The sequence below is a fragment of the Scylla paramamosain genome, chromosome 22 (genome assembly GCF_035594125.1).
Source record: "Scylla paramamosain isolate STU-SP2022 chromosome 22, ASM3559412v1, whole genome shotgun sequence".
NCBI classification, from domain to species: Eukaryota; Metazoa; Arthropoda; class Malacostraca; order Decapoda; family Portunidae; genus Scylla; species Scylla paramamosain.
Genome location: NC_087172.1, coordinates 10999020 through 11018858, shown reverse-complemented (window position 1 = coordinate 11018858; position 19839 = coordinate 10999020). Strand labels below are relative to the sequence as shown.

General features: G+C 38.8%; 1 protein-coding gene and 1 long non-coding RNA gene across 2 annotated transcripts in view; both read left to right on the top strand.

Moving 5' to 3' along the window:
- Positions 1-19839, top strand: part of LOC135111538 (protein argonaute-2-like) — a 253733-nt gene that overhangs the window by 128127 nt on the left and 105767 nt on the right. The gene's annotated exons all lie outside the window — the stretch shown is intronic.
- LOC135111540 (uncharacterized) lies at positions 10098-19245 on the top strand. The gene is made up of 3 exons (XR_010273783.1): positions 10098-12369; positions 12539-12659; positions 19230-19245. It is a non-coding gene; the product is annotated as an uncharacterized LOC135111540 (long non-coding RNA).

Below are 19839 nucleotides of genomic sequence, written 5' to 3'. Positions count from 1 at the left end.
GGGGCTACAGGTCATTTCCCACATAATGTTAAAACATATTTCAGTATGGACACTTGGACACTATTGAGTTTCAATGAAAAGAAGGTGAGGTTTAGAAGAGGAGAGGTGGTGTATGTATAATATACTTCAAGAATGAAGAAGGGAAGGAATATACAGGGAGCAAAGAGATGGAGGGAATAGAAGTGGGATGGGGATGGATGGGGGAAGGACAAAAAGGAGTAGGGGACAGGAAATGGGGAATACTTGTTCCCAACTACTTTCTCTTTTCTTCTAATTATTCATTCATTCCTCACCCTTCCTGCTTATACAGTATTTTTTCTTTGTACTTTCTCCCTGTACTTTCATTCTCTTCCTTCACCCTTCCTCTGCTTTCTTGCCCCAAGTACTCTCCTTCCTTTGTTATGAACCCCCTTCCTCATTCTGCACCACAATTCATCCCTTTCTCCACTTGCTCCTTTTCTCTCCCTTCGTCTTTCATTTTGTCTCAAACCTCCCTTCCTGTCACCTCCCCTCCCCTAGTCTGTGCTAGATAGAGGGACAGGTGAGTGATACCTCACTTTCTCCCACACACTCATTCCATTGCATCCTTTCTCCCTCTTTTACTTTATCTTGAATAACTCCATTTCCATTTTCAGTCAGTCTTATTCTACTTATCAATCTTCGGGATTGTTCTTACTCACTCAGTCACACTTCATCTTTTGCTAACTTTCATACTCACTTGTGCTCTCTCACAAATGCTGACTTATTCTAATTAGCAGTTGCTCCCATCCCCATTCTCATTCTCACTCACATTCACATTTTAATCTTTCACTTATTTTCATAATCTGAAGATAGGTTCACACTTAGCAGTTTGCTGCTGAATTGCCAGCTACTGCAAGCCATGTTGGCCCACCTGCTGGACTTTTGGTGCCTGGTGGCTGGAATTGTCAGCTGCACCAACAAGACCTATAGGTTTATCTTGTCCAGATGCCCACTGCTTTATTTACATTGTATCCTCGGGAAGAGAGTTGTGGAAGATGTGGTGTCCAGAGCCAGAAAAGTTAATGTTGGAGCTGGTGAGGAACCCATGTCATCTCCGGGACCCAAGATTCTCTGTCTCTCTCTCTCTCTCTCTCTCTCTCTCTCTCTCTCTCTCTCTCTCTCTCTCTCTCTCTCTCTCTCTCTCTCTCTCTCTCTCTCTCTCTCTCTCTCTCTCTCTCTCTCTCTCTCTCTCTCTCTCTCTCTCTCTCTCTCTCTCTCTCTCTCTTCATATATATATATATATATATATATATATATATATATATATATATATATATATATATATATATATATATATATATATATATATATATATATATATATATATATATGGATGATTGAGTAGTAACTGCAACAGAAGGAGCTAAGTTCTTAACAATTACTGATCGCTCTTCCTTACCTATTGCTAGATAATGCAGCATAAGTGTCAGGTGTTCACCAGGTGTCACTATATCCCTCATGTGGGTATCTTCCTTCTTGATAAGGGGAATCAAAAGCAGAAGACCATGGTACTGCTCCCTTTTGAAGTGTAACCACTGTCTAGTCTTCCACACTCAGCTCAGGCAAGAGTGTATCAGACACTCCTTTCTCCTCTTCTACTAAGCCAGGGACATGTCCACAGGCTTTTCCATTTTATCTTCTTGTACACCAAAGGAAATGCAGCCAACACTTTGGCATCATCATTGGAGGAAGGCATCTTGCTGAGTTGCTGTTTGCTCACTCATTTCCTGCCAACCAGCCTTCCCTTCCCAGCCTCCTGTGTGAACATACATCCAATTGGGAGGATTTCTTGCTAGTTATTGCCATCTTGTGAAGGATGGCAATTCAGCAGTGAATTGCCAAGTGTGAACCCACCTTAACTCACACTTTCTCCTTCACATTGACTCGCTTTCACATAAGAACGTAAGAACATAAGAAATAAAGGAAGCTGCAAGAAGCAACCAGGCTTACACGTAGCAGTCCCTGTATGAAATATACCTACCTATTTCCATCTATTATCCCCATCCATAAACCTGTCTACTTTTCTCTTAAAGCTCTAATGTCCTAGCACTAACAACATGATTACTGAGTCTGTTCTACTCATCTACCACTCTATTTGAGAACCAATTTTTTCCTATCTCCTTCCTAAACCTAAATTTTTCAAGCTTGAACCCGTTATTTCTTGTTCTACCCTGGTTACTGATCCTAAGAATTTTGCTTACATCACCCCTGTTATAACCCTTATACCACTTAAAGACTTCTATCAGGTCCCCTCTTAACCTACGTTTCTCTAAAGAATGTAAATTTAACAACTTCAATCTCGCCTCGTAAGGAATACTCCTCATCACATTTATTCTTACTTATTCCTTTGTCGTAATCCTCCAACTTATCTTTAAGGTAAGGCAGAGTCTATGCAGGAATTGCAGGAATTATTTATACACCAAGCACTTCAAAGTTTAAGGTTACTCACTGTGGGGTAAGTTACAAATGCAGTTCAGAAAAGCTAACATTATTTATTAACCAGTAAATAAACATTCCAACAACTGATTTCAACTGATGCAAGAAAAGAAAATAACTCCACCTCATATTAAAACTTTGAGTAACTTTTCAATAAATCTTGACGTTACTATTTGCTTTACTTTAGTAGGAGTTTATCAGTCAACTCAGGTCATTCAGTAACACATAACACACAAACATGTAAATGCACACACAATATAATCACATAAAAAAAAATAATCAAATGCATCATTAAAATAATAGCACTGCATGTGAGATGCCACAAAAGATATTAAATCACTAATTATTATTCAATATTATATCAACACATGAAAATAACATATAACACAGTATACTGGAAACAGCATACTAAGTCGAGACAAACAAGGCATTTAGGAAAAATCTTCTAAGCATTACTGACGACCAAAGCGAGACAGAGAATGGCTGGGAGCTTCATGGTGCTGTTAAGTGTAAGCACCTTCCAAAAACTTGTAATACTCCACTCTTGGAGTCTAGTTAAGGAGTCTAGTCTGAGAGAACAGTTCACTGCTTCGCCTTATATTCAGTTTTGACAACGACGACATCGACCTACTTACATTGCTACCTACTGCTACATAAGGAGTTACCCTTTAAGATTTAAAACTAACTAATTAGCATACTCATCTCTTCCTTCAGTATGCATGATCAGGATGCTTATACTTCACTTAGTAATACATAGGTTTGTAAGAAACATGTCTTGGTGGGAGTCTGTAGTTAATCATCCTTGTATATAAGCATATATAGCTTTTCTATGTCCTAGCTTGCACATTACTGAGGCTAATAGTGGGTCACTGTTTTGTGAGGCCATCAACTTGCATAGGCTGGCCCTATCTTAGTTTCATTAAAGTACATCAGTAAGTTTGTAGTAACAATAAAATTGTATATTAATAGGTCCATTAATCACGCTGCCTTAGTCACCTTTACTCAGTGCTCGGGTGCCTCAGCGTCAGGGCAGGCACTGTCCTGTTCATGACCAGGAATGACGTAAATTAATGATGTGGCATCACGAGGGGTCATGTCAGGGGTTACTATGGACAGTGTAGGGGCTGGCGTTGTCGAGGGCAATGCCATAGGCCTGGGTGCCTTTGCTACAACACCTTATTATCCACAGCCATTCTCACTATTAACCTTGCAACTTATACTTACTTTTCATTCAATTCATTCACACATTCTCACTTACTCAAACTTAGCCTAATTCACCTCACACACTCATGATTCCCACAGACTCACTCTCTCTCTCTCTCTCTCTCGGTCTCGCTCTCTCTCTCTCTCTCGCTCTCTCTCTCTCTCTCTCTCTCTCTCTCTCTCTCTCTCTCTCTCTCTCTCTCTCTCTCTCTCTCTCTCTCTCTCTCTCTCTCTCTCTCTCTCTCTCTCTCTCTCTCTCTCTCTCTCTCTCTCTCAGTATCCTTCACACTCTTGGTCAGTCTCTTTCACTTATCATTGTACACACACACACACACACTTACAAACATACAGATCCACAACCTCTTTGTTTCTTTGATGCAAAGGTGAAGATGAAGGCAGAGCTTTTGTCATCTGAAAATGCGGCTGTAGACATTGATGGGGATCTTTATTGTTTTGAAATACAGATATGGATAGTAATGAGGATAGTATTTTCACTGCAGATACAGAGGCAGATATCCAATACATCATTACAATTAACAACCACCCATTTCATTTACAATGCTTAGCCAACCAGCTGTTAGGAAAATTGGCAGACCACCATCCCACTCCCAACTTCCTGAGGAGCAGGAAATGGAGTGCCCTCTATATCTCAAACTATACCAAGACCCTCCCTGTACCATCTAAAAAGCTCCTTCTTAACCCTTTTTATGTCATTTCCACTTGTGCAAATGCAGACAGTAGGAGTGAAACCCTCATCAACCATATCCTGGCTGATGCATCTCTAATCCCTGTACCTGGCATATATACACACATCTTATGCTCACTATATCTTCCTAAATTCCTCACCGGGCTGTCCCTTATAATTAGAATTTTACCAGAAGACAGATTGAGCTCATCTGTTGTATCTTTCTTACCTTCAAACTCATCAGCCAGAAGAGAAAAGACATTCCTGGTAACTGGCTTTGATGCTGGTGTCACCTTCCTCACCTGCCTCACTCCTGTGGCCACCTTCCATACATCCCCAGGCTCTTCACAGTTAGCTAGAGAGCCAAGATTTGGCATGAACTTTTGGGTTTCCAGCAGATCTAGTAGCTTTGTTCTCAGTTCTGAGTGCAGGCGCAGCATCAGGAAAGCCTTGAAGTCCCTTCACCTCCTGCTGTAGACCTCATTAACTCCAAAAAGATGTGCTCTTCATCTTGATAGACAGTTACATGAATTTGAACTTCATTGATGTAAAAATAACAGTAAAGTATTACAGTAAAAGAACTTTAAAAGCTTTAACCCTGTATGAAATAAACTTCCAGCCTGCAGGAATTGATAGTATGACAGGAGTAAAACCCAGCATCTAAATTTATAAAATGTAGTAGTAAAGTAGTAGGCTTCATGAGATGAAACCTGACAGGCTACATTATTTATGTTATAATATGATATGATTATCATGACACTGTGATAAAAAATACTTAACTATTATAAGGTTAAAGGCTGAAAACTTTTCTCCTTCTTTAGGTGAAGAGAGCAAAAAATGATTAATCGTTATGTTGCCCGTGGAGGGAGAAGTTAGATACATCCAGGATCCATATGACAGACAGCTTGGTGAGCCAGGGAGTGAGCAGTTCAGCATTAGCACCACTCCTTCCTATTCACTCACTGACTGATGCTTTTTATCACTCTTTTTACACATTCTCTCTCTCTCTCTCTCTCTCTCTCTCTCTCTCTCTCTCTCTCTCTCTCTCTCTCTCTCTCTCTCTCTCTCTCTCTCTCTCTCTCTCTCTCTCTCTCTCTCTCTCTCTCTCTCTCTCTCTCTCTCTCTCTCTCTCTCTCTCTCTCTCTCTCTCTCTCTCTCTCTCATTCATATATCAGAGTAGGAGGATAGCTTTGTTCAGACAGGAGAGTGTGTGAGGTATTGGGGCAGCTAATGTCCACAATGCAACCCACACTGACCTCACATGCTTGCTGACCAACTGTCTATCTGTTGGACAGGATATTGATACATCAGTCCTAAGCATTTAAATGTGCTTATGCTTTATCATAATTTGATAATAACTTGAAAATTTTATTATGACACTTATATTTTTTATGTTACTGCAAAATGCAATAACACAAAATTGGCAAAAATGTATATCAAAGAGGCCTGAGAATTACCTTAAAAACTCTCTGCTTCTCTCACCCAAAACCACCCAGTGTTTTGGGCTGGGATAAGCCCCCAGTGTTCCAGAGTCCTAAATACACCCCTGCTATGGAAGATATGGAAAAATAAGAGACTGTCACTGAAACTGAAAATACAAGTGGAATAAACAACCCACAACAAGTGAATGCTGGATCTTAAGTAAGTAGGAAAGAAAAATCAAGGGCATTTGAAATTACTGTTTAAGAAGTTTATGAAGATGGTTGGACAGAATTACAAATCATGAAATAAGAACAATATATGAAAATGATGTAGTGAAGTTGGTAGAGCACAGACAGAGAGGATGGTTCAGACAAGTAGAGTGAATGCCAGAAGACAGAATACCTCAAAGATTGATATATGGAGTGGTGGCAGGAGTAAGACTGAGAGAAAGGCCAAGAACTACATTGAGATGGTCAGTTAGGGAAACAGCTGGAAGGAAGACCTGGAGACAACTGACTATTTTGGCAAGAGATGGAAGAGATAGAAGACCATGTCAGAATTCAGAAGAGCACTCAGAGGCCCTACCTGGTTATTGCCAGATAGGAATTAAATAGCAAGACATTGAAAGTAAGCAAACTTCAGGCATGAAGGAAAATCCTTTATGAATAGTCATAAGTAGATGACTTTGATAAGGCAATGGAACAACCAGACCCAGCTCTCTTACAGCTGCCAATAATTCGGATCAGCTTTCCATAGGCTACCACCCTCGTAGCCCGGTGTGGAACAAATAAGTACACAAATCCAGACAATTCACTGGTCACAAACAGCTATAACCTTGTCCACGGCCTCACTACAGTTCTGAATGAGGTCATGAAAGTTGTTATGGCCACAAACCCAGTCCCTCTTACAGCTGTTGCTCATTCAGGTCAGCTACCCCTAGACTACTCTCTCTGTAGTCTGATGCAGGACGTATAGCAAAAGACAAGAGTCCAAGTAATTCATCATGGCCACACACAACATCACTTAACCTTCCTGAAAACAGCAGGAAAGATCTTATTACTATTACAAACAAAATATATATTCCACAAATATTGTCATGACACTGCAGTAGCATAGCATCACAATGAGGTCAAGAGGTCTCTTTTATGTCATAAATATGTGTTTAGTAAATACTAAATAAAAATTACTTGTTTAGCAATGAAGATAACATTAAGGAAAAGTAAATTCAGTCTTTTATTAACATCGTATAGGTGTAATGTATGGTTTTATATTGTTTCCTGGCTTGTCCATGAGACTAAAAATACCAGAAACATTTGTATTTATTTAATGTTCATGATTTTGTGGTGAGATTTTGACATTTATAACAAACCAAGATATACAAAAACAAAGCAGAATCTTCACTCTACATGTATTTAATGAAGAAATAAGTCCTTTAGGAGTTACTGAAGAAAATATATCCGAGAGGTGTTTTTTTATTTTGGCTAAAATGCGTAATCTACTTTCAAGCTTGCTTATGCAAAAACTTTAACATTTAACGAACAAACACTGAGACAGACTTATGCAGAATTTAATGTTATGTTTTTAAAATCCCTATACCTTAAACTTATGAGATGCATCACTTTTGCAAAAAAGCTGAAAATTTGGAAATTTACATATTATAAATAACATAATCTTGTTATAATGAGAATTCATGGGGAGTTTTGATATATTAAAGAGGAGTTCATACAGAAGTTTTCAGCTTCTTACTAATTTTTTTTCCAGTCTTTTCTTATTTTCACTGGAGTATTATCACACTTGCTGAAATAGGAATTGCAAGCATACATCCTAGGGAAGACACACAAGTACCACATGATTAGGCTTGGCCTTAATATCTTAGGAGCAAACACCCACAACAGCATAAGATATTAAGGCACCCAGCTTCAAGTTGAACCAATCTTCAGTTTCTCAGAAGACAGAATCTGTCCCCCTAACAGCAACAAGTGTGGAGAAATGGAAGACTGTCATGCCCAAAACACTTATAAAAGATATCCTCTGGCCGCAGAGACAGATAGGAACACACAACAGGGGGCCAGTTGCATTTAAACAAGGAAGACTATGAGGACTATGAGAAAAAGAACAATACATAAAGATTAGACAAAGGAGGGGACACTGGCCCACTCCAAGATGGATGCCAACACAAGGAACGCTCAATGAGTGGTGCCCCAAAGGCAAATACACCCATCTTAGATTCTGAGAGCAGCCCAAGCCAAGCCATACATTTAGGCTAATGCACTAGTTAAAATTGTGAGGTATATAGCTAATATCCCACCTGGATACTATCTTACTTATGCCTGCAAATGCAACCTCACACTGTTTGCTCACTATTACATCCTCCTCTTACAAGTATCAGGCCACCACTAAACAAAAGGACACCATGCCAGACAAAAGATTTGCCAGGTGGCTTGGTCACATGACAGGAGGGAAGGGAAAGGGGGAGGAATAGAGAGCCGGGAGGCTAGGGGACATGTCCTACACTCCCTCACTCTCACCACTAAGGCACTCTACATAACAGCAAGATGTAGGACAGAAGCAGCACACAGCAACATATGGTATTACATCAGATCAAAGAGTGTCCCTAGGGTTAATGCTAGAGAAGACATGTAAAGCATCAATGTGAGGAATCTCAGTGTCTGATGTAAAATAGTGAAGGAGGGGATAAGTCCAGAATCACCTAATCTTGAGTGTTTAGCAGAGATTTCAATGAAGAATTCATCTTTAGAATCAGAAGAGGTGGCAATAATGCCTTCTGAGCAAAGTAAAGGAGAGAAAGAAGAAGAATAGAAATTGAAGGATATTTTTGGCTATATTCCAGGAGCTGCAATGAAAGTAGAATTTGAGAGCTTTTCACATTTTCTCTTGATAGATTCTTAGCAAGTTGAAGGATAAATTCCAAGCAGAAATTTTCTCTCTCTCTCTCTCTCTCTCTCTCTCTCTCTCTCTCTCTCTCTCTCTCTCTCTCTCTCTCTCTCTCTCTCTCTCTCTCTCTCTCTCTCTCTCTCTCTCTCTCTCTCTCTCTCTCTCTCTCTCTCTCTCTCTCTCTGCTTGTATTTCTATAAAGAGCTGTGATTGAATACTATAACTTGTCATTCCATCACCATCACAGCACTTGTAAAGTTAGCATATTTTCTTTAAGTAGTTGTTAGAGGTTGCTGCCCTACCTATGTATAGGTGATCAACCTATATACAAGATATAGGGTGAATTACTAATTTCCGGGCCAGAAATCAGGGGTCAATCTATACTCGAGATCGAATATACATAGGGAGATACAATATACAGTCTGCTAATGCCAATGCTGTTAATGCCCAGTATTCTAAGAGGGGGTCAGTTTTCTTCCAAGTTGTACTTTAACATGGATTGGGCACAAGCTGCAAAGAAGGCTGCTGCTGCCACTAACACTGTCTACAGTAATGCTAGTTTACTGAGGAGAAGGATGGGTCACCACCATCCACAGTGATACTAATTCAGTGGGAGGGGTAGGCTGCAGCTGCCACCATCCTAATGATACTAATTCCATGAAAGGGTTGGGTAGCAGCTGCCACCATCCAGTGATACTAATTCATTGAGACAGATGGGCTGCAGCTGCTGCCATCCAGTGATACTAATTCAGTGAGACAGATGGGCTGCAGCTGCTGCCATCCAGTGATACTAATTCAGTGAGACAGGTGGGCTGCAGCTGCTGCCATCCAGTGATGCTAATTTAGTAAGAAGACCAGGCTGCTGCTGCTGCTGCCATCATCCACAGTGATGTCAGCCATCAGCATTCTTCAGCTGTGTGTGTAGATAATCAAAGTATTAGCTCTTAATAGTATCCACATGTATTTAAAGTTAAGGAGGAAGTGATTTAGCATGTAATATTAAATATATATTGATGATTTGAGTTGATATCAAGAGTGAGCATTCATCAGCTGGGTGTGTGTGTGTGTGTGTGTGTGTGTGTGTGTGTGTGTGTGTGTGTGTGTGTGTGTGTGTGTGTGTGTGTAAACAACGACTGCACATTTTTTCAATGATTGTTACTGTACTGTACCAGCTTTTTATTCATTTTGCTTTTGATGCCTTATGGACTCCTATGTATATATTACCTTCAGTTATATGCATAAAAAAACATATTTTAATATTTTTGTGGGGGCCTGTTTCAGCCAAGTTGGAACCATAATCATTTTCTGCCATTGCATTCATTACAACTGACTCCACATTAGCAGTGACCTGACTGTATATATATATATATATATATATATATATATATATATATATATATATATATATATATATATATATATATATATATATATATATATATATATATTAAGTGTACCATACTTATGGAGTATAGGTAATACATTGGTAGTGCCATCCATTTCAGAGCTTTGGCATAATTATAGAATACAGTCGCCAGTTCCTTCATCCGCCATCTTCTTGATTAACCCTTACGTGGCAGCGATCCCTTATTGAGGCACAAGTGTGATTTTCACTTGTGGTGAAGAGCATCAATAAAGGGAAGGTTTTTCATGCATCTCAGTTCAAAGTTCAGCATCCTGTTTTCACTCAATAGGTTCTGGAGACACCTGGCAACTATATCTTGCTCGCTGACAACTCCTTGCTCCTGTACATACAGGTGTGAGTTGTGATTTCACAAGTGATGGAGGAGGTTTCTGGCAGATCCAGTGATTCACCAGGTGGAGTGGGTGGACTGAGTGGAGCTGCTCCACCTTTGCGTCCACAAAACACTGATGAATTTATTTGTGATTCTTCTTCTGATTGTGATTATATACCCACTGATGGGGATGATGAGGAAGATAATGACTTTGACAGTGACAGCAGTAGTAGTTGGGAAAGTAACAGTGACTGCAATTCTGACTTCCAAATTGCATTCTCATCACACATGACATTGTCACAAAAAAAAAAAGATGCTTGTCCTCATCCCCACAAGATGAAAATGCAAGTGATTGTGTCAAAAGACAATGCACACATGTGGCTGACACCAGTGCTTCAATCTTTGAAAGTGGTTTTCAGTGGTAACCAGTAAATAATTTTGTGCCGGACTAGTTTGATTTTGATCACACTGTTGGTGAAGGAATCACTAAACTCTATGAATTGTCAGATAATCCTGAGGAGTGTGATTTCTTGCAGTATTTTGATGATAACTTGCTTGACGTCATTGTGACAGAAACAAATAGATATTTCCAGCAGAAAAATGTTGGATGCCAGTCAAGTTCACACTCAAAGCACTGGTGTGACATGATAACAGTGAATTACTGTCTTTCTTGGCCATTACTATGTTGATGCCACTTGCAAAGAAACATGTGTTATCTGACTACTGGGCAAGGGATGATTCCTTATTTTTACCATTATCTGCTGTATACTTCACAAGAGATAGGTATAAAAGTATTCTCAGATTCCTTCATTTTACAAAAAAGAAAGATAAAAATTATCCACTTTGGAAAATCAGGTTACTGCTGACAAACCTAAAAGAAAAATTCAGGAAACTTCAAACCTTACAAGAAACTGATGGTTGATAAATCATTGATGTTGTTCAAAGGAAGGGTAAAATTCAAACAGTACATCCCATCCAAACATCATCCCTTTGGTATAAAACTCTTCATTATATGTGATTGTGACAATGGAATAGTTTTGGATTTTTTATCTATTTGGCTAGTGAAATGGACATAACCCAAGAAATACCCTTTAGGCTTTTCTGGTGCAGTTATAAAACAACTGATGAGAAGCTACTTGGGCAAAGAACATGTGGTCTACACAGGTAACTAACTATTACACAAGCCCACAACTAGCCAAATACCTGGCTGATCATGGAACTGGCTTAGTAGGAACACTCCGGAAGAACTGAAAACATCTGCCCAAATTTCAAGAAAGAAATGAGAGGTACTCTTCTGAAACAAGAGTCAAATGGCATACTTGTGTTTCAGTGGACAAACAAAAGATAGATTCTGCCTCTTACAACCATCCACAGAGGAGAATTGGAAGAAACCAAAAAGAAAGATAGAACAGGAGAAAATATTGTTATGCTTGATGCTGTGAATGATTATAGTATAAATATGAGATAGATAAGAGCAACATGCATATCATGAGTGTTGACTGCCTGAGAAAGTACCGAAAGTGGAGCAGGAAGCTCTTTTTCCATGTCCTGGACATTTGCTTGTTGAATGCCTACAACATGTATGTTGAGGGGACAGGAGAGAAATCATTCCTTCACAGTTTCAAGAAGGAAATAGCTTTACAGGTATTTCAGAGATGTAGAAAACACATCAGCATTCACGTGCATCCTGGCAAGCATAGCCAAGAAGCAAGAGATAATCTAAAGCTGTGGCTTCAGTTCATTGAGGCATTTGAACTACACTCTCCTGTCAATGTGCCTCCAACACCTGGAAGATCTGGGAAGGGACAGTGAGAATGTGTGGTTTGGAAAACTAGATAATTGAGGCATAAGAGACAAAGGAAAGTCACAGCCATGTGTGGAACATGTAATGCCTCTGCATAGGTACATATTTCAAAGCCTACCACACCCTAGCATCATTTTAGTATCAGCATAGCCATCTTTGATTACAAGGTAATTATATATTTTTTTTTTTTTTGTCTTAGAATTAAGATTGTGGCATACATTGATAATATAGTTAAAAGGTGATTTTATCTAGAAGTGTGTGTGTGTGTGTGTGTGCATGCATGCACATAAAATTACCCTCACTAGGCAATATCTCTTTGTCTCTCTCCCTCCACAGGACCAACCCATGCAGATAAAGTTGTGGTGTCTTCACACCTTTTCACCTAATCTGCACCTTCCTCCCCCTCTGTGGTCAAACATGTATGCAAGGACACAGCTGTCCAGCCTACCATCAATAAGTATGAAGTTTGTTAGTTTTTTATGGTCTTTACAGTTATTTCCAGATGGTTGAACTCCAAGTTTGTGTGTAAAGATAATTCATTTTGTCATGGTGTGTGTGTGTGTGTGTGTGTGTTTACAGGAGAGTAATCTCGTAGTATCCCATCTCTATATCTATCCAGTTTGGTCTTAAAAGCATGGACAGTTACGGCATTGACAACATCTTCACTGAGTTCATTCCATTTGTTCACACTTCTGTGAGGAAAACTATACTTTTTGATGTTTCTTCTACAATTAACTTTCTTCAACTTCTTACTGTGTCCCCTTGTACTCTGTGTGTTTGAATTTATAAAACATTCTTTGTCCACATTTTCCACACCATTTATCTATAGATAAATCCCCTCTCTCTCTCTCCTATTTTCAAGGGTAGGAATTTCCAATATTCTTAATCTCTCTTCATAGGTTGACTTACTCAACTCTGGAACCATCTTAATGAGTGGTCTTTGTACTCTTTCTAATTTTATAATATTCCTCTTTATATGAGGAGAACACCACTGCTGCATATTCCAGTCTTGGTCTTATCATGGAAATCAACAATTTTTTTTTTATCATTCCTTCATCAAAATATGAGAATGCCATTCTTATTCTTTTAACAAATTCATCATCTCTCCAGTGATTTTATCAATGTGTCTGTCTGGAGTCAAATTTTCAGTAGCTGTTATGCCCAAATCCATTTCCTCTTTTGATTTCTGTAACTTCACACCATCCATCTCATAATGATATTGTATTCTTTTCTTACTCTTACCAAACTCCATTACTTTACATTTACTTAAATTGAATTCCATTTGCCAAGATTTATTCCATTATTTACCTTATTTAAATCATCTTCCAGTACCATATAGTCATTTACATTTTCCACCCTTCTCATCAGCTTAGCATCATCTGCAATTAAGTTCATATAACTGTCTATTTCTTCATTTATGTCATCCACATTTATTACAAACATTATCAGTCCCAACACTGACTCCTGTGGGACAACACTAGTTACTTTCAGCCAAGATGAATTCTGATCTTGTATTACTGTTCTCATATCTCTATCATCCACATAATCCTCCATTCACTCCAGCAGTCTTCCTCCAGTTTTTTCATAATTTTGTATCTTCCATAGCAATCTGGTGTGGTACTTTGTCAAACGCTTTCTTCAAGTCTAAGTAGACACCATCCACCCATCCGTCTCTCTCCTGTACAATATCAATTATCCTTGAATAAAAGGACAATAAGTTCATGGAGCATGATCTTCCCCCCCCTAAATCCAAATTGACAATTTACTAAAACTTTATCTCTTTCCAAGTGTTCCATCCATCTTTCCTTTATTGTTCTTTTGCATAGTTTTCCTACAAGCCAAGGACACGTGGTATATAATTTAGTGGGTTTTCCTTATTTCCTCCTTTGAATATTGGTGTAATATTTGCTCTCTTCCAATCTTTTGTTACTCTTCCCTGTGGTAGTGATGTCTCCACTAGACTGTGAATTTTATCAGCCAGTTGTTCTCTACATTCCTTCAATATCCAGTTTGATACTCCATCTGCACCAGTTCCTTTATTTACATCAAGTTCTTCCATCATCTTAAGTATTTACTCATAACTGACTGGGACTGTACTTAATATATTCCTCACCAAGTTATCCCTTCCAGCATCAGACTTCCCTTCCACAGTAAATACCGATCTGAAACTATTGTTCATAACCTCCGCCATGTCCAGTACATCCTCTTAGATTTATCTTTCAACTTTCAATTGAAGACATTAATATGTCTACAGAACAGTTTGATTCATTTATACACTTATCTATTATATCTCTTTCATAGTTTCTTCTCTCCATTCTCATTATCTCAATGTACTTACTTCTAGCATCAGTATATTCCTCCCATCTGCTTTCAGTTTTCTTCTTCCATCTATTCCAAGCATTTAGCTTACAATTTCTAGCCTCTTTGGATTTTGTATTGAACCATTCTTTACCTTGTGTGTGTGTGTGTGTGTGTGTGTGTGTGTGTGTGTGTGTGTGTGTGTGTGTGTGTGTGTGTGTGTGTATTTACCTAGTTGTGAAATACAGGACAAGAGCCACACTAGGCTTGTGCTGTCCCATCTCCATATCAACTTTTATCTAGATTTTCTTTAAATTTATGAATTGTCTTTGCACACACAGTCTCATCTGTAAGTTCATTCCACACTTATATTTATGTGTGGGAAGCTATGTAAGAATTCTTGATGCCTCTTCTGCAAACACTCCTTTTCAATCTCCTTCCATGTCCTCTTGTGTCTCTTGTATGTAGTATCAAGAGGTCTTTTCTGTCCAATTTTTCCATTTCTTCCAATATTCTATATATTGCTATCAAATCACCTCTTTCCCTCCTTTTTTCTAGTGTAGTCAGGCCCAATCTCTTCAACCTTTCCTCATAACTATACTCTGTTAAGTTTGCAAGGATTTTAGTTGCAGCTCTCTGGATTCTTTCTAACTCTTGTATCCTTTTTCAAACTTGGTGACCACACTAATGCTGCGTACTCCAATCTTGGACATGTCGTTGTTGTTATCAGTTTTATTATCATATCTTCATCAATATAGGAGAATGCTATCTTGATGTTTCGCAGCAGATTTTATGTTTCTCCTATAATTTTGTTTATGTGCTTCCCAAATGATAAATTATCAGTAATAATTACTCCTAGGTCTTTTTCTTCTCATCTTATAGAGATTTCCTCATTCCCTAAGTAATAGTTGCCAACTGGTCTTTTCATACTTTTTCCAAACCTCATCACACTACACTTTTTAATATTAAACTCCATGTTCCACCTCAATGACCATTCATTAATCTTAATTAAGTCCTGATTTAAAGCATTACAGTCCTCTTCATTTATTACTTTCCTCATAATCTTAGCATCATCAGTGAAAAGGTTCATGTAACTTTCTACACCTTCTGTCATATCATTTACATAAACTGTGAACATAATAGGTGCAAGTACTGAACTGTGTGGGACTCCACTCATTATCATTCTCCAGTTTGACCTGCTGCCTTTAATTACTGTCCTGATTCCTCTGTTTGTCAAAAAGTCAGTTATCCTTTTTAACAATGATCCACCAAGTCGTCCAATTTTTTTCCAATTTCCACATTAAGATCTAAGTATATGCAGTCGGCCCATCCATCTCTCTCTTGCACCATATCTATTACTCTTGAGTAGAAACTTATCAAATTCGTAACACAAGATCTTCCTTTTCTGAAACCAAACTGTTTCTCTGTTATCACCTTGTTGTCTTATAGGTATTTCACCCATCTGTTCTTGATAATCTTTTCACAAATCTTCACCACCACACTTGTGAGCGATACAGGACTGTAATTTAATGGATTTTCTTTACTTCCGTTCTTGTGGATTGGGGTAATATCCACCCATTTCCAGTCTATGGGTATTTTACCTTTTACCAGGGTAGTGCTAATTATATTGTGCAATGCTGAGACTAATAGTGAGCTACACTCTTTTAAAACCCAACTCAAGACACCGTCAGGACTAGGTTTTCCAACATATTCTTTACTTCATCTACTGCTGTTTTAATCTCCTTTAGGTCAGTCCCTTTTTCTAACACTGTCATCTCACCTCTGAAATCATTTTCCTTAGTAAACACAGAGTGGAAGTATCTGTTAAACTTTTCAGCTATCTCTTCTGGGTCATCCACTGTCTCTTCTCCAGCTTTTACCATATTTATTTCATCCTTACTCTTTGATTTTGCATTAATGAATTTATAAAATAATTTTGGTTGGTCTTTACATTTCTCCACAACATTCCTTTCAAAATTTTTCTGCTCATCTCTTTGAGTTTTGACATATTCGTTCCTCTCCCTTATATAATTGTTCCACAGGTCCAGTCTCTTGTTTTTCTTCCACTTGTTCCACGCTTTTTTTCTCTCCAATCTAGTTGTTGCACATCTCCTGTTGTACCAATCCTTTTTGTTGATCTTTCGGGTACCCATTTCTCTACTCCCTTATTATAAATGTCCAGGAAAGCTGTCCACTTTTCCTGTATGTCTTCCTTTTGAATAACTATGTTCCAATTCACTTCACTGAAATACTTCCTGAGTTGTGCAAAGTTAGTCTTGCTGTAGTTTAGCCATTCTCTTCTGTGGTCCTCTTTCCTTATACTGTGAATACTTATAACTGTGAACTGAATCAGCACATGATTTTTTTTTCCTATTGGGTTTATGTGTTTAAGGTCTTCTACTATTTCTTGTTCCTTGGTGAAAATTAGATCAAGCCTTGAATGTGCTTCATTTCCCCTAAATCTTGTGTCATGTGTAACCCACTGCATCAGGAAATTTTCAATAGCCAGGTCTAGTAGCTTGTTCCCCCATGATGACTCACTGCCTTCTGTGGTCCAATTCTCCCAAGATATCTCTTTACAGTTAAAGTCCCCCATCAAGAGTATATCGTCATTTTCCTCAAGCAGCTCTGCCAAACATGTCTTTGTGTCCTCAAGCATTTTCTTGTATTCATCCTCTCTCCAAGAGTTGGACTAGGTGGGGAACATAAGTCATCACAACGTTACGGTATCTTCCCATATTCTGTTTTAAGCTTATTTTCAATATTTCTGCCTCCTCCACCTCATATGTGACAGATTCCACTAATAAATCCTTCCTAACTAGAAGCATCACACCTCCTCCCCCTTTATTCTTTCTATTTCTCATCCAGAGGTTGTATTTTCCTTCACCAATATTTAATACATCCCCTTCACTTGCCAATTTAGTTTCAGTGATTCCCATGATGTCCGGTTTCTCCTCTTTTAAATAGTCTTCTAGTTCCAACACTGCCGACATTAGTTGATTTATATTCATGTATGCTAGTTTTAGTCTTCTCCTTCCGCATTTACTTCCCTCCTGTACCACTTTCTCAACCTCATGTCCATAACCCTCCAAAAAAAATGTTTTTCTCCAACTCTGATAGTTTTCCGTTTTTTTTCATTTGCTTCTTTTCTTAGTTCATTTTTTAGTATCTCTCTTTTCTGGTCCTATTTTTTTTTATCCACACTTGTTTGTATTCTTCCACCTTGGCCAGTTTCCAGGATTTACTCAGTGTTTCTTCAGCTGCCACTTGTGACCTAAATCTTATTTTTATAGGATGCTGTCCACCCTCAACATATCTACCCAATCTTAATTTCTTCGATCTCTCCAGTTAGCTCTTTTTCTTCTTGTAATGTCCCCACTAATTTTTCCACACATATCTTTTCCTTCTTTTCTCTTTCAGTCCACTGAGGTGTATACTCTTTCTTCAGGCTGAATACCACAACAGTTTTTTTCTTATCCACAGTGTCTCTTACCAAGTTTTCTTTCTGTTTTATAACTTGAACAACTTTTTCTGTTAGCTTTGTGTCGTTTGCCTTTGTTCCTCCAAATTTTTCTTAAATCGATCTTTTCCTCCTCTTGTTCTTTCTTCCAATTTTCCTGTTTTACATTTAATTCTTCCACTTGCCTTCATATTCCATTGCTTTCTTTTCATGTAACATTAGTTTTTTTTATGTAGATCATCACACCCCCTTCTCGGTGATCAAAGGTTCATTTCCTTCATTTCGGTTTCCAGCGTGATAATTCTCCTTCTCATCATTGCTTCCCCGACCCTTCAGTCCTCTTCCCCAAATCCCAAGAAGTCTCTCTGTCTTGCCTTCGGGACAGTCCCCGTTGGTTTAAACAAAATAGTGGGGACTGAAGTAGCCCCCTCTTCACCACTCATTGTAACAATTTAACTGCTTTCTACAAAACACTTTTGGAGACGGGACAGCAACAAGCAGAACCAGTGTGAACTCACACGCCATGACACGTGTGTCATGGCGTGTGTGTGTGTGTGTGTGTGTGTGTGTGTGTGTGTGTGTGGGCGCACTTGGATGCACTTGTGGCTACCACCATCCCTGTCCTCATTCTCCTCTTACCCCCATCCTCATTACCTCCATCCTCTCTCTCTCTCTCTCTCTCTCTCTCTCTCTCTCTCTCTCTCTCTCTCTCTCTCTCTCTCTCTCTCTCTCTCTCTCTCTCTCTCTCTCTCTCTCTCTCTCTCTCTCTCTCTCTCTCTCTCTCTCTCTCTCTCTCTCTCTCTCTCTCTCTCTCTCTCTTGTCTGAGGAGAGAGAGAGAGAGAGAGAGAGAGAGAGAGAGAGAGAGAGAGAGAGAGAGAGAACCATCCTTTCCATCAAGCAATCAAATTTCACTCTTTGTTGAGCAAAAAAGAAAACATAATGTGTCTGATGTGTCACTTGTCAGTATTTACCCTGTAATGAATGCATCAGGACACAAGCTAGAGGGGCTGGAGATTGTCATGGTATGTGTAGTATTTTATTCAGTTTTTTTTTTTCTATTTTGTTATTGTCTGTGTGCATTGAGTTATTTTATGAATTAGAATTTATTGACCCTTCATGAAACTAGTTACAAAGTCATAGCATGTTTTCTTATTCTTGTCAATGAAATTAATTTTTTCTCCTTTTTTTCTTTCTTTCATTCTTTTTTTCTTTATTTATTTATTTGTTTTATTTATTTATCTATTTTTCATTTGTGTGTTCATTACCAGGACGTGGGAACTGAGGAATGGGATGAGTGGCCAGTGATGGCCCCTGAACCATACTCAGGACCACCAGTCACCACTCCCTCCTCAGCTGATTCTGCCAGCCAGCCACCTGAGTCAGCCTCTTCATGATTCACCATTTCCTATTCTGCTGAGTCTGCTATCCCTGTCGGATGTTGGCATCCAAACCTGGGGGCCTGACAGGTCTCTTCTGACCCTGGGTAACTGAAAGGAAAGTGCTGATAAGAAGCCGTGCTGCAATGCTATCATGCAGACAAACAGCATGATGCAGACAGGTGGCACGTGCTTTATTTCTTTGCTTTGGCACTCTTTGTCACCAGAAACTCCAATAAATGTAAAACCAGTCTTTTTTTATTTTCCTGATAGAAGTCTTTAAGTGGTATAAGGGTTATAACAAGGGTGATGTAAGCAAAATTCTTAGGATCAGCAAACAGGGTAGAACAAGAAATAACGGGTTCAAGCTTGAAAAATTTAGGTTTAGGAAGGAGATAGGAAAGAATTGGTTCTCAAATAGAGTGGTAGATGAGTGGAACGGACTCAGTAGTCATGTTGTTAGTGCTACGACACTAGAGAGCTTTAAGAGAAGATTAGACAG